Source organism: Haematobia irritans, chromosome 4 (genome assembly GCF_050003625.1).
Source record: "Haematobia irritans isolate KBUSLIRL chromosome 4, ASM5000362v1, whole genome shotgun sequence".
NCBI lineage: Eukaryota > Metazoa > Arthropoda > Insecta > Diptera > Muscidae > Haematobia > Haematobia irritans.
Genome location: NC_134400.1, coordinates 85,895,237 through 85,902,246, shown reverse-complemented (window position 1 = coordinate 85,902,246; position 7,010 = coordinate 85,895,237). Strand labels below are relative to the sequence as shown.

Sequence of the window (7,010 nt, the reverse complement as noted above, 5' to 3'; positions counted from 1 at the left end):
ATAATATGATAGCAGCAATTTTTGCGGCGACCATGTAACATTTTAACCTGCAACCATGTTGGCTCAGTGAACATGGTTGTAAGAAAAATACAATTGTCCTCATCTAAAATGTTATTATATTGATAAAAAGAATTTTGTTTCCATTAAAAGACAATGGTCACGATCTAAAATGTTATGTTATTCGTCAAAAATGTTTTTCTTCTAGTTAAAAGAACATGGTCACAACCTAAAATGTTTTGATTTTTATGAAAAAACTTTTTTCGTCGTCGAAAAAAGGACGCCACTTGAGAAAAGAAAACACAAAATCAACTTTATTTATTTGTTTTTATTTATTTATAAACTAATTCATTGTTTATTTGTATTTATAATGTCGTGCAAGCAAACATCACATATTTTTACACACTCTAGTTTGGTTCAATTTCAACAATAAGTAATCATTCCATATTTACTTCGTGCCCATCAAATGTACAAACACAGACATCATATAACTGCAAATAAAAATAAATTATACCATATGTCAAAATGCAGAACAAAAACCAGGTACATTTGTTTCAATTACACTTTCCTTTTTTGTATTCACATAAAACCACGTGCAATTTCTGAATAAATAAATTAACACAAAACACAATAATTCCGTATTCTGCGTCCATTCCAAGAAACAATCAACACACGACTGACGCGCAAAATGAAAATCGTGTGTACCTGCTAAATGTTTTTATAAAATTCTTGTCGCTGCAAAAAAATTAAAAAATTAAATGGTCACGAAAACAATGTACATGGTCTTTATGACCATGTAATGGTTGTGACATGTCTATACGTAAACTATAAAAATACTTTTTTCTCTGCAAAAAAGTAAAAAAAAAATTGAATGGTCAGGTACATGATTTTCCTGACCATACAATGGTCTCAAATTCTATCATTTAAATAATAGAACATGTTTGCGTCATTTGAGAACCATTTAAATGCTTATTGCCAACATATATTTTTCTCCGCTCGAAAATTATTTTTACAAAGACAAAATACATGGTTTTCGCGACAATTACATACTCTAAATAAGCATTAAATGGATGCGGCAACCATGTCCAAACATGTTTTTTCTGTGCGTGTACTAAACGATGGATCTACGACTTCTTTGCGTTACATACACATGCACAATCTCACAGTAGTGGTGAAGGGTATAAAGATTATGTTAAACATTTTAGGATCCATGTAAACTTAGTTTTTAATATGTACTTCGGGTAGTAGCCTCTTTGGCATTACCTTTAAACTGCTCAGTCTACTGATTGTGCACTTCCCCATTTTTAATGATTTGTCATTATTTAATTGGTAAGTGATTCAGTCACCTTGTGCGGATTTGCGAGTTGCATGGTATCCCTATGTGTGATGCCCATTGTTTACCTTTTCTTCGAAAATCCCCCAACATACATGTGGATTATCTGACAACACATTCAATATAAACTTTTCGAATGACAGTACTAATAATCTGTGTATTTTGGGAAAACTATGGGACTTCTTGTGTTTTAAAATCAATTCTACTCTATGATGTGCGAATGATGTTGTTTTTAGGAGCATTTTTTTTGGCAAGTTAAGATCAATTTTTTATTTATGTTCTTAATGAATGCAATAGTAAATAAGTATCCATTCCGTGCCATAAAATAATGTTTTATTCGAAGGTAAAGAGGAATGGGTATCATCTCATCACATCCAAATTTTGATGTAATTATTCATGATGTGCGAATTTTCATCTGTTTTCCTGAAATCTTGTGAAAATATGAATGGTTCATTTCAACTTTAAAATTTATCAAAAAAGAAAAAAACAAGACCAGGTCGAAGCTCACATATCCTCCACCAAAGATTTCTTTTATTAGAAATTTAAGTTTGGTCGCTATGTTGTTTTTTTCATATTATTTTAGCGTCAAGGGTCATGTCCAAATATTTTGCGGTATTTGCAAATGGTATCAAATTACTGTTTAACCCTTATACTACGTTAACCCTTATACTACGTATTTTTCCTCACCGAATTTTTTACTGTTGGATTATAATTAAAAGTTCTTACTACTCAGCATGAAATTAGCATATGTCACCAATTCATGCACTGAGTGATAGACATTTTTAATTATATTCGAACAGTAAGAAATGCGGTGATGAAAAATTCGACATGGGTCATCAAATGACCCCAACGTAGTATAAGGGTTAAATACAATGACCTATGTGAAATCAGTTTATTCATTAATGTCGTATGAATGGTCAACCCCAATTTATCAATCCACCTTTATATGTTGGATATAGCATTACTAAGCTTTGAAGTGGCAAAGGAAGCAATACTTGCCTCCAGGTTATTTGGCCGCACTTCTATGCGGCCTGAATTTTGGTTGTAGTTTAGAATATGTATCCTCTATTTTTACTCTGAAATGTCGATTTGTAATATATGAATTTAAAATTTCATATAGGTCTATTGGAAGATTGTTGCACAGTTTTGCTAACAGACCTTGATGCCAAACTTTATCAAAAGCTTGACTTATATTTAACAAGTATATACAGCAGTAAGTTCGGCCGGGCAGAATCTTAAATACCCACCACCATGAATCAAATATAGTTTCCTTTCAAATTTCAGGGGAGTTTGATGATATATATTCTCCCAAGCAAAGCAGTTCAATCAGTACACATCCCGAAGATAAATGTAAAGATTTTACCTATGAAGACTATATCAAATTCTGGTATTTGAGTTTTAGAGGAATCATTAACATCTCTTGTATGTGTGCATGAAAATGATAAAACAACGCCTTGATTTGATTATTTAAATGATTACGAGTAGTAAAAATTTTCATGATCAGTACGCTTTCTATACCCTCAAGAAGTGAGATCGGTCTAACCAAATGTACTGAAAAAAACTAAATCCGATACACGATTTTGTGAGTCTAAAATAATACTATAATTTCAGGCAAATCGGATGAAAACCCAAGGAGTTAAACCGGAAGATCGGTCTTATGGGAGCTATACTAAAATATGAACCGATACTCACCGTTTTCGGCACACCTCTTTATAGTCCTAAAATACTTCTAAATACGTCAATTATGACCAGATCGGTGATAAATATATATGGCAGCTTTATCTAAATCTGAACCGATGTTCCAAAATCAATAGCGATTGTCTTTGAGCCAATGTAAAACTCTGTGCCAAATTTGAGGATGATTAGACTTAAACTGCGAGCTGTACTTTGCACACAAAATTACATCGACTCAGAATTTAAATCTAAGACGATCGGTATACTAAACGATGGGTCCCATACTTTTCTTTCTTGGCGTTACATACAAATGCACAAACTTATTATACCCTGTACCACAGTAGTGGTGAAGGGTATAAATAGGATATATTGTTCAAAGGTGTATTTTAAAGACGTTTTTTTTTTCTTGAAACATAGCATAATTTCTACTTGAAGTCGAGCCTGAATTAAGAAACTTAAGCTGTTGTTAACACTTTTTTAAAGGACTTTGATAGCACATGAAGAAAAAAGTTTAAAATATTTGTTTCCTGGAGACAAATACGCAAAACTGAAATTTATAAAAGAATTGTGTCTTAAAATTATCCTTACTTCAAATCTCCGCTTATATGGCTCGGAGTTAATACGGAGTTAATCGTTAGTGTAAAGACAAAATCTTTGGAAGTGGGCATATTTTTCCAGCGTAGATCGTGCGATTTAAGGCCTTTAAACTATAGTTTGTGGGACTTTGTAGCTTACGAGGGCAGTTCGGAAACTTCTTAGCCTAGCACAAAAAGCGCGGTATAAACAGAAAAAAGTTAAGTGTTTTGGAAACTTCCATCTCTGTTATGAACACATGTTAAATTTTGTTTCGATCTGGCAACTCCTTCATATAGAAACACAAAGATAATTGAGTATAACAAGATTAAGCATTGTGCTCTTATAAAGAGAAAACTAATGTCGAGGTGTAGAGGGCTATGAGAAAAAAATTGTTTTATTGGTCAATTTTTTCCAAAGCAGCTCTGCCCAGGAATAAATTTAAAACGGCAATATTCACATAAAACCATAATGAATATTCGCTTTAAAATACACATACGTTTTATTTTAATTTTCTACAATCGTTTCGGTATTGCTTTTGTGGGTTTTTATTCAGAAATTTATGAAAAACGCTAATGTTATGATATTTTCCGACGCAAACGGCAGTACATTTGAGAGACACGTCGACGCAAACTTTATGATATTTTGTTGGCAGAGTCCTCTGGTGCTTCAGTTTTGCTATGACAAGACTGCATCTTCTTCTCAATTATCTTTGGAAACAGGTGTTCAAAAAAGACGCATCCGCAATTTTTTTACAACGGAAAAATTAGAAATGCGTGCTGTCATTAAATATTTACATAAAAAAGGTTTATCGGTACAATTAATTCATAATGATATGGTGAATGTGTGTGTTAGGTGAAAGTGCTCCTTCATATGCAACAGTAAAAAATTGGGTTGCTGAATTTAAACGTGGTCGTACAAGCATTGAAGATGAACCACGTAGTGGACGTCCAAAAACAGCAACAACAATAGAAATTGTAGCCAAAGTGCATGATATGGTATTAAATGATCGACGAATAAAAGTGCGTGAAATTGCTAATATCATGGGCATCTCAAATTGTCAAAATCTTCTGCAGAAATAAAATTTTGACAAAATTTTGACAGAAATAACATTTTTTAAATTTTGACAAAATCTTCTGTAGAAATAAAATTTTGTAGAAAATCTAAAAAATTGTCCAAATCGGTCTAGATTAAATATACGTGTACTTTTTTTTTAGCACTTTTTGGCTTCGAAAAGTAAATTTTTAATAAAGGTGTGCGCGTGACACGAAATTGTCGTGACACGCGTGGTTCACGTGAGTCGTCAACAAAATCTGAAATGTGTGTGAATGGGACTGAAACAAATATGTTGTGCATGAGAAATAAATATAAAAATCCTTGGAACCGGGCATGTTTTTTACAGTGTAAACTTCAATGTTATTTCCGAAATTTTTTAGCGTTTTACTGTGTTGCATTACATGTCAGCCACATTGCGTATATGATAATGCATTACGGGGAGATTATTTCAAATAAAATTATTGTATGCGTTCCATGATGGTGGGTATTTAAGATTCGACCCGGCCGATTTTTTGGTCGTATATACCTGTTTTCATTCACATTTCTCTCAATATTTGCTATTCAATATATTTGACAAATAAACACTTCATAATTTTTGAATATTTAAGATTTTCCTAACATTGGAATTTGTTTGGAGATTTTTAACTTTTACGTCATATCGATGAATGTATGCCGAATAGTAGCACAAAATCTAATTTTTATGAAGGAAATTTCCACATTCATTCAATTCTAATGCCATGAATATTCTTCTAAAATGTTCGATTTATGAAACATATGGTTCAGAGTTAATTCATAAAACATTTCATTTTTTATCAACTACTAAATAAACATTTTAATTAAATCGCTCGCACCTGGCAAAATTAATCGTTGCACAGTGATTTTCAGTTTGATTTTTTTTATTTTATTATATATTTGTTATATTATTAATAAATAACAATCAATCTTTAAAGCAACCCAGTAAAAAAATTTAAGAAATCTAGAAGCAGTAAAAATTTCCTTAAATACTGTATGCGCTAATATTCAGCGCATACTTTTTTGCTTACAAAAGAAGGAAGAAAAAATCGTCGATATTTAATACAAGCTGATTCGGAAACAAGAAAGTAAAGGACATACGATTTAATGCATACTATGTAGTTTACAAAACAGCACCAAAGTATGTTAGTTTCAAACTCGTTGTAAAACTTTGCCGAATTTAAAGCACTTGGGTATGTGAGATCTCATTTAGTGCATCCTATCTCGTATACTTTGATGCACTAAAGTATGCAAGCTTTAACTTAGTTTTTAAACTGTGCAGAATATGAAGCAAGTTAGTAAGCGAATTTGTAAGCGAGTTGGATGATTAATGCATCCATCCTCGTATACAAAAATGCTCTAAAGTATGTAAGTTTTAATCTCTTTTTCATACGATCGCTCACGATGAAAACCGAAATCTTGTATGCGTTGTAGAAAAAATTGAGTATGGTCATCAGTTTGTGTTTGAAAGTTGTGCAAGTGGACGTGTTCTCGCGTGTGCGTTTTTTTGTTAGAGTTATTCGTTTTTGTTTTGAGTTCTGAGAGCATAAAGCTTTGGTAAGTAAACCCCACTGTTTTGTTTTTTTTTTTACTTATTTTATTTGTAATACCGTTTGTAGTACCGTTCGGAATGCCAAAAATAAAAAAAAGACTATTTAGCAATGAATGATATTATAAATATATATTTATTTTAATATTTTATTTTTATTTTTTATCCGTTTTAACAGGTTGCCACAATCAAACATATTTTAGGAAAGGGAGATTTACAAAAATCTATTAGAGAAGTAGCAACAGCAATGCGGAAGAGGCGTAATTTTTTTATTTCTATCATATTTTTTATTTTTCTTTTCTATTTTGTATTTCTATCATATAAGTATTATTTTTCTTTCAAAAAATAATTTTATTTTTTTGTTGATGTGGTGTGAGTTCCTGGAGAAATCATATTTCTCAAGACTGAATATAATTTTTAAGTTCCTTATCTTTAAAAGCCCTTATATAACAACAAGTATTATAATTACTTAAAATTAATTAACTAACCCCCATTTTCATGAAGCTCCGTTAGTGTTCCGTTAACTAACGAACTTTTAAATCGTATCATGGACATAGCTGTCATCTTGTCTATAAATTCCATATGTCAGTTAGGAACTTAACTGCCAAAATTTTTTCAGTTAACATTAACCGGAGAGAAGATATTTGCAATTTACTTTCCGTTAACTGGTAGTTAAAGCCAAACGGAGCTACATGAAAATGGCCGTAAATGTTAATAAAACAACAACAAATGAAAAAGAAAACAATAAATGGACGATATTTTCCCTCAATATTAAACAAATAAGTAGTCATTATTTCATCGCATTAAATAGGCGAG

The 7,010-nt window shown here is 31.6% G+C and overlaps 1 long non-coding RNA gene across 1 annotated transcript; it reads right to left on the bottom strand.

Annotated features, from left to right (window-relative positions):
• Positions 1-310: 310 nt before the first annotated feature.
• On the bottom strand, positions 311-646 carry LOC142232859 (uncharacterized). The gene is made up of 2 exons (XR_012721229.1): positions 545-646; positions 311-488 (listed from the first exon to the last, which is right to left on the bottom strand). It is a non-coding gene; the product is annotated as an uncharacterized LOC142232859 (long non-coding RNA).
• Between the last annotated feature and the right edge of the window lie 6,364 nt (positions 647-7,010).